Below are 9,098 nucleotides of genomic sequence, written 5' to 3' on the forward strand. Positions count from 1 at the left end.
GGTCTCGCTGCCCAGGTGGGTCTCGAATCCGCCGGCTCAGGCAATCCACTCACCTCAGCCTCCCAAAGGTGCGGGATTACAGGGAGTCACCGAGCCGGCTTAGAACACTTTCAACAGAACAAACAGATGATTGAGTAGCACACATTCCAAAAAGAAAATACAAGTGTTGCTTACCTTCATTCCTTTGAAACAGTTTTTTCCTTCTAGTATTTGTTAATTAAAAAAAAAGTCTGCATCTCCCCTCATCTATTTACAGTCTGAGAAAGACCCATTTTCACAAATGAAAAAAAAAATTTGTAAATGGATGCTTAGCAAATTTATCTAGCATATTCAGGTGGACATCCAAATTAGATTTATTATTCTCATTTAATGTCTTCTAAAAGATTTTGCATTCCCACCAATAGTGTAGAAGCGTTCCCGAAATTACTCTACAAAAAAGATACCTGTACACGCACGTGGACTATTTATATTTGCATAAATGTGGACCCAATCATGCTGCCCATCGAAACTAGACTGGATAATAAAATGTGGTGCATATACACGATGAATATTACATAGTCATAAAGAAGAACAAAACTGTGGACGTCACAGCAACTTGGATGGGTTTAGAGTCTATAACATTCAGTGATTTATCACACAAAAAAAGAACTGAGTACCACATGTTCTCACTCATAAGCAGACCCTGAACATTTACCATAATGCTATACGAAAAGGATTTGCAGTAGTCAGAAACTGCCAGGGGACAAGGGAAAGGGGACACATAACATCAATAAGGGTGCCTGATCTCAAACCAGGCAAAGTGGGAACCAAAAGTAGGCCCAAATTTACCTGTATGATGACCACTTGTATACCTAATCCTGAATTGCACTCCACATCTTAAAATAAAAATAAAAAAACTAAAATAAAATAGATTTTGGAGACTGATGATTTTGCACTTAGGAAATGTTAAAACACTTTAACATGATTCTGTGTTGTTCAGGACTCATTTTCTCCACAGCTCTTATTATTTCTGCCACTACTTGTCTTGTTTCAAGTGTCTATGATCTCCCCCTTCTAACTTGCTTTTATTTGTTCAAATTCACCATGCCTTCCTTCACCAAAGGCAACTCTGCACATTTCCTAGAGGCTTTTTTATTTCAAAATCTCTTCAAAATCCTCCCATAGCCCTTATCTAGTTTTACGTAGTGAGTAAGCATTAAGTGTGATTTATCTTTTTTTTTTTACAGCATCTTTCCTAAACACAGCACTTAAGTCCCATTGTTATAAGGTTTCTCATATGCATGTTAATTGTCATTAGAACATATGTCCCATTTTTTTATTATGTGCTTCCCTTGTGTTGATTGATTAGTTCTTGCATAGAAAACATGAAAAAGACAACTGCATGTTCATCATGGTATGCAAAATCTGAAATCAACAGTTGCATGGTTGGAGACTAGACATTTCTAGTATCTGAAACAAGGTCTTTGAGGGTAGGGAAAAGTGTTATCTAAAAATTAGAGTTATATTTTGCATTTCCCTCTTACTCTATTTTTGAAGTAGATACTTCAAGAAAGTGATACTGAAACCAAGGGCTAGCCTAATTAAGCTCATCAAACTTTATCTGCCTTGATCTGAAAACCAATGTAGCTAAAAAGTCATGTAGCCAAGCAATACACAACTAAAATCTCACTAACTTCCTTATAGATAATATCTCTGATGATGGGTGGGTTACACAGTAATGGTTGCTTAAAGCTGATTTTTCAGGAACTAGAAGGCAGCTCTTGTCCAGTTCAAACTGGTTGAGATTACTGACACTCAAACCTGAGCGTGTGCAGATATTTGAAGAGTGATCACTTGACATCAGAGGGCCAAAAACTCCACCCTTAGATCATGCTAATGCCACCATTTTTTGAACATGTGTCCTGTGAAGAGTCATGTAGCTCAATTATACTGTGTAAAACTTTAATTACTTCAACTTTCCTACCACTCACCGTCTTTTCATGGCTTTAGACTACGCTGCTTTCTGTTCCATAAGTGCCCCTAAGTCCTATTTTCAGAGAGGGGATTTGAGATTTGTTCGCCTATCTCCCTACTCAGGAGCCTGCTGAATAAAATCTTTTCTCTTTTGCAAATCCTGCCCTCACTTATTGACTCACCAGTACAGGCAGAATGAACCTGATTTGTTTTCTGTCAATTCTGCAATTTATCACTTACTATGTGTAAGGCATTCCTCTGTATATTAGTTATTATTCTTACCTAGTATAGGAAAAGTGATGCAACCTATGATTCAAGTTATACAACTTCTCTGAGTTGGAGTGTATGTGCAGATACAAAGTCTTAGGAATAAGTAAAAATATTTGTTTGCTTTTCTATTCTTTGTTTTTTCATTAAATAGGAGGAATCAAAGTATAGTGGTTAAGAGTATATACACTGGAATTAGCCTTTCTGGATTGAAATCTTGTCCCTACTGATGGCTCAGGCAAGCTACTCAGCCTATTGTAGAAGCTTAACGATGGTGCAAATTCTCTGTTCCTCTTCCTTCCAATTTGAGAAACAACTTTTTAAACCAATGAAGAACAGTAGTAGTACTGCCAGTTTCTTTTTAGTAAATTTTATTTTTAATTCACAAATGGTAACTGCATATGTTTTTACCTGCACTTCTATGTTTCTTGCAACAGTGCTAGAATTTAAGTTCATGCCTAAGTACAATTAGCTTATACTCCTTTCTTTTGGAATCCTCTTTCTGGGATCCTTGAGCTGTTATGTAAGAATATAAACACCAGAGATTCCATGTGTAGGTGCTCTGGTTGGCAGTCCCCAAAAAGCTCAACCTCCCAACCTTTGTTAGTAATGTATCAAATGAGTGAGACAAGCAGCTTTGGACCCTCTAAACCAGCTTATCCTTCAGCTGAATATAACCAAGTGACCTCCATCAACACCATGAGGAAAATAATTATTCAACCCTTTCCTGAATTCCTGGTTCACAAAATTATGATTTTAATAAAATAGCTATTATAAACAACTACGTTATGGAGTCTCCTGAGACTTGAATAAGATAACATAGTAAAGCACTCATATGTGTCTGCTATATAATAAGCCTTAAATATTAGCTGTCTTAATAGTCTCAATTCTTCTATGCATCTTATTCAGGTATTTAGTAAAAGAGGGATGACTGTGATCTAGTAAACCTAGAAATTCTTGAATCTCACACTAATTCTGAAGTAACTTTTTTTTTTTTATTTGGAGTCTCACTCTGTTAATGTCCTGATCTCAAGCCTATGTCTAACTGCAAGGATACTCACTAGCAAAAAGACTTAATGCCTTAGTTTGGATTCCCACAGAAACAGGTTGAATAAAGATACAAATGAAAGAGGTTTATTTGAGAGATGGAATAAACACTGGTATGGGAGCTGAAAACTCAGGTAGATAAGGGGAAGCAATAAAGGGTGCCATATCAAGACACTTCTCATGGATAACTATAGCTTAATTTATTAGAAAATTCTAAGAGTCAGTGTAAAACGTGTTTCTGAATGATCTCACCCAATGGTGAGATTCCATTTAAAATAATTAATTGACTGATTGATTTTAAAGACATGGGGTGCAAGTCAGGATCAGGTATACAAATGGTCATTGTACAAGTAAAGTCTGGGCCTGACTTTGCTTCCCACTTCACCTGGTTTGAGATCAAGTACATTTATTGATGAAATGTGCCAACTCCCCATCCCCTGTCATGTCCCACTACTGCCAATACCTTTCTTATAGTAATATGATAATTGTTCAGGGTCCACTTATGAGTGAGAATATGTGATGCTCACTTATTTGTTTCTGTGATAGATCACTGAGTATTATAGACTCGAAATCCATTCAAGTTATTGTGAATAATTTTGTCTTTCTTTGTGACTGTATAATATTCCACTGTATATATGTACCATATTTTTAAAATCCAGTCTACTTTCGTTGGACAACATGGTTGGTTCCATGTTTTTGCTATTGTGAATAGTGCCTCAATAAACATGAGTGCAAAGGTATCTTTTTTGTAGAACGATTTGAGTTCCTCTGGGTATATACCCAGAAAGGGAATTGCTGTATTGTTTGGAATGTCAGTTTTTAGATCTTTTAGGAATTGCCACACTGTTTTCCACAGAGTTTAAACTAATTTATACTCCCATCAGCAGTGTAGAAGTGTTCCCTTTTCCCCACATCCTCTCCAGCATCTGTTGTTTTTTGAGTTATTGGTGATGGCCATTCTGAGTGGAGTTAGGTGGTATCTCAGTGTGGTTTTAATTTGCATTTCTTTAATGATTAGTGAGGCTGAGCATTTTTTCCTGTATCTGTTGGCTGCTGGTATGTTTTCTTTTGAGAAGTGTCTATTCATATCTTTTGCCCACTTTTTAATAGGGCTGTTTTTCTTTTTTCTTTTTGGCACATTTGAATTCCTTGTAGATCCTAGATGTTAGGCCTTTATTAGACATGGAGTTGACAAATATTTTTTCCATTCTGCAGGCTTTCTACCCACTCTCTGATGGTTTCTTTTGCTTTGCAGAAGCGAGTCAGTTTGATGAGGTCCCACCTGTCTTATTTCTTATGGTATGGGCACTTAGGGTTTTGATCAGGAATTGGTTGCCGGTTCCAATTTCCATAAGTTGTCTCTTGCATTTTCTAAGATTCTTGTAGTTTGAGATTTTACATTTAGGTTTTTGATCCATTTAAAGTTAATTTTGTGTATGGTGATAGGTAGGGGTTTTTTTAAAATCAAGAAGACATATTGGATTTTATCAAAAGCTTTTTCTGTGTCTAATGATATAATCATGTGATTCCTATTTTTACATCTGTTGTTGTATTTAATTTCATTTAAGTTATTGTGGATGTCGAACCAGCTTTACATTCCAGTGATGAAGCTTACTTTGTCATGGTGAATGATTTTTGAGATATGTCATTGTATCCAATTTGCTAGAATCTTGTTGAATATTTTTGCATCTATGTTCATCAGGGGTATTGTCCTGTAGTTCTCTTTCTTTGTTTGACCTTTACCTGGTTTGAGTATCAGTGTGATGTTAGTTTCATAAAATGATTTGGGGAGAGTTCCATGTTTCTCAATTGCCTGGAATACTTTCAATAGGATTGGTATATGCTCCTCCTTTTATGTAGAATTCCACTGGAAAGCCATCTGGTCGAGGACTTTTATTTTTGTAGGTAGTTTTCTTATGTTGGAGTTGGTTTCCTGTGTTGTTGGTCTATTTAATATCTTAATTTCTTCTTGTTTCAACCTTGAGAGGTTGTATGATGTCAGGAAGTCCCCCATTTAATTTACGTTTTCAAGTTTGTTTCCATACAGGTATGCATAGTAATCTCTGATAATTTTTTGTTTCTTCAGGATCTGTTGTGATTTAATCTTTTGCATTTCTGATTGTGTTTATTTTGGCTTTTTCCTCTCTTTTTCTTGGTCAATCTGGCTGGGGTCTACCAATCTTTTTTATCCTTTTAAAGAACCAGTTTTTTGTTTCATTGATTTTTTTCTATAATATTTTTGTCTTCTATGTCCTATATTTGGGCTTTTACTTTGGTGATCCGGTTCCCTCTGCTGAAGTTAGAGTTTTAGTAGTCTTTTCTTTCCAGCTCCCTTAGGTGATTTGTTAGGCTGTTAACATTCAATTTTCTTGATGTTCGTCATCAAAAAATAAGTTCGTCTCTCAGTATTTCTTTCATGGCATTCCAGAGGTTTTGGTAAGATGTGTCTTTATTTTCATTTGTTTCCAGAAATCTTGTAATTTCTGTTTTGATTTCCATATTGACCCAGAAGTTGTTCAGTGTCATGCTGTTTAGTGTCCATGTCTTTGTGGGGTTTGAAGGAGCACTGTTGGTGTTGATATTTTTATTCCACTGTGGTCTGAGAACATGCATGGCAGTATTTCAATCTTATAGAATTTGTTTTTGCTTAATTTATGACCAAGGATATGGTTGATTTTGGAGTACATTCTATGAGTAGAATGTATATTCCGTGGTTGTTGGGTGGAGTGTTCTGTAGGTATCTATTAAGTCCATTTGGTCAAGTATCAAGTTGAGGTTCCAGATCTCCTTTTTGATTTTTTGCTTCAGTGATCTATCTAGGGTTGTTAGTGGGATATTTTAGTCTCCATCTATGATAGAATCAGTATCTTGTTTTAGTTTACCTAGAAGTTGCTGCACCTACATTGGGTGCATATATGCTTAGGATGGATAGTTCTTGTTGATGGATTGATCCTTTTATATTATGTAGTGAACCTCTTTATCTTTTTAAATTTTTGATAGCTTAAAGGATATTTTGTTGGTTATTAAGATGAATACACAAATTTTAATCATTGATTGAGGACTGCCAGATTGAAGAATGCTAAATTCAGGGCACTTGTAACATGATCTGCCAATAAGGCAGCAAAATGGACTTTGGTGGGAGGTGGGAGTCAGGAGAAACACCCTCAGGAAATGATGCAGTGCTGGTGCTATCAGTCAGCAGTTTGAGCAAGGGCATAGGTGGGTGGCACAGACATCTGCCACAGTCAATGAAGTGAGAAATGTCTGATTATTCATCTGCCTAGCATTTCTATGTCAAGATCTTCCATGCAGTGTAGAACAGATCATTTCTATTCACTTATATATTGGAATGACTACTCATTGAAACTGTTCAAGACAAGGGTCTTACCCTGGAAAATTAAATCTCTGCCTCCCATATTTTTAGTGATATCTAATGAGACTTGTAATTAATCCTGGTCTTAGATTCCTTAAGAGAGCTACAAGTATCCAGACTCTCTTAGCACATCCAAAAGTGCCAGTACTTCAGAAAATCTCAAAAGCTTGGAGAAATCACGTAGGATGCTAATGCTCCCACCACCCTCTGACATCCAAAGTGATTTACTTTTAAAGGTAGTGTTATGTGAAATCATCGCTTTAACTGCCCACTGCAGAGGGACTTACCTTTACTCTGTTGAAGTGTTTTATTTAAAAAGATTTGTCTCTCTCTGTAGATAAGTTAGGAAACCTTTCACACTTCAGAACCCGAGTTATTGAATGCTATCTGAACAATTGCATTCTCCTCTTTGTATAAAAAAATGTGGGCAGGGAAAAGTATTGTATACATTTACATTTTAAATTGTGTAATCATGTTATTATCTGAAACTAATACCACGCTGTTAAAATTTAGATAAAGTGTCCTGTAATGCATACAAAATGTTCATTTGCTGAAGGCCATTAAGTTAATTTCCTGGCAACAAGATTAAATGCAAGGCATTTACATAATCATTAGTCATGAGGTGTAGAAAAGATAATTAAATATTCCACCACATTAATTTATATTTAATTAACTCTGCTTTAGTGATCCTTCTGTCTGAATATTAATATTGTGTAAATAAACAATTAGAATGCATACTAATTTTATTAAAGGCTTATTCTTTAAATTAGGTAAAAGATGCAATTATTAATTTAATTATATCTTATTTTGAAACCTAATCATATTAATAGAGTTTAAAAAGGTCTGTCATTGATCTCAGTGATGACATTCTCACAGTTGATATGCCAAACTTCAATGTAGCTTACAGACTTAAAAATATATAGTTAGTTTACACCAGTGGTTAATTGTTTTCCTAATGAGTTCACTCCGTGGTCCCTTTAATTTAATACTGACACTGTACTTTAAAATATGAAAATTAGTTATTATTGTCCAGTAAGCTTAGTCATCTATGGTTATACTCACTTGGGACATGTGATATTTCTGGGAAGTTACTATACTATATGGAAAGGAATCAAAATTAAGCTATCTCAAATAAGATCACATGGGTAGAAACTATAGCTAAGTTTTATAGCTAATGAAGAGCCTATTAGGAAGTACAAGTTTTGAGGTTTAAAGAGTTATTTTTTTTCATGTAGTAATAGAGAAATTCTTGGAAATAATTCAGATATTACTTAGAGCAAGAGTCTAAAAATTTTTAGTTTTAGATGCCAGAAATTTGTGGAAGGCATAGATAATCTGGACAATCCATTCACCATATCCTAACTATCTTGCCTTTATCTGCTTGAACAATTTGGAGGCCAGTAAATGAAATTATCTAGGTCTTCATAAAGCATTCTCAGGAGAAAAGGAAACAAAATATGTTGTGAAAAGTAAAAAGAAAGATGATTTTCCTGAATCATAAGAATATATCCTTAACTATAATATAATGTTACATTAAAATATCACTGTGAAACAGTCATATTTTCCTATCAGAAAAAGTTATTTCATATTAAATTGTAAATTTGAAGCACAAATGTTTATGTTTTTCACACAAAATATTTATCTGGGCAAACAGTTCAATACTGATTTTAACTGCCTAAATGGAATTTCAAGGAAAGTGATGTGTTTCACTAGCACATATTTCCTAATGGAAACATTTGTTTCTAGCATTATTGAAGGGGGAATAATAAAGTTCCTTTTGTTTCTTTCCAAAGCTGTTGGGACGTTAATACTTACAGTATGATATGGTTAGTGTTCCCCTGGGCTGCTCAAAATATATTCTCATCCAGTTTGTGAAAATAACTGTTCTATGAGCTGAAAATCTTTCTGCTTGTGTAGTAAGTTCATACTTTTATACTTTTCAACCCAAAGTATGCCAGTGATTATGCACAAGGGATACTAGTACCCACTTCCACAAGCTAAGTACTGAACTACTTAATACAGCTCCTAACTCATAGTCCTAATAGTGATTTTCCAGTGACTATTTTCTCACTTTGTTTTTGCTTCCTCCTTCGACCATGTCTATGTTGCAATCATGCCATTGTCCTATCTTATGCAGCTTTAGTATCACCTGAGACATTTAGATTTATAGCTCATCCAGGTAACCATAATGTTTGCTCATTCAATCAACAAATACTTCTAAATACCCATTTTTTTAGTTTCTGCCACTACCAAGATGAATAAGACAACTTCATCACTTTAGAAAACATGTATAATTCCTGGTGGAGGAGAGATATAATACACAGGTAAATAAAGCAATACTTATACACCTTTCTTCTTAGTCACTAATGATACTCTCAACCTCGGAGACTGATTAAAATAGTTTAAGTAGATGATAAGTAGAGCAGTGATTTTAGAGGCTACATTTCCCAAAAAAGGT

This window comes from Carlito syrichta, unplaced genomic scaffold (genome assembly GCF_000164805.1).
Source record: "Carlito syrichta isolate Samal-C Ts95f unplaced genomic scaffold, Tarsius_syrichta-2.0.1 Scaffold306750, whole genome shotgun sequence".
Lineage (NCBI taxonomy): Eukaryota > Metazoa > Chordata > Mammalia > Primates > Tarsiidae > Carlito > Carlito syrichta.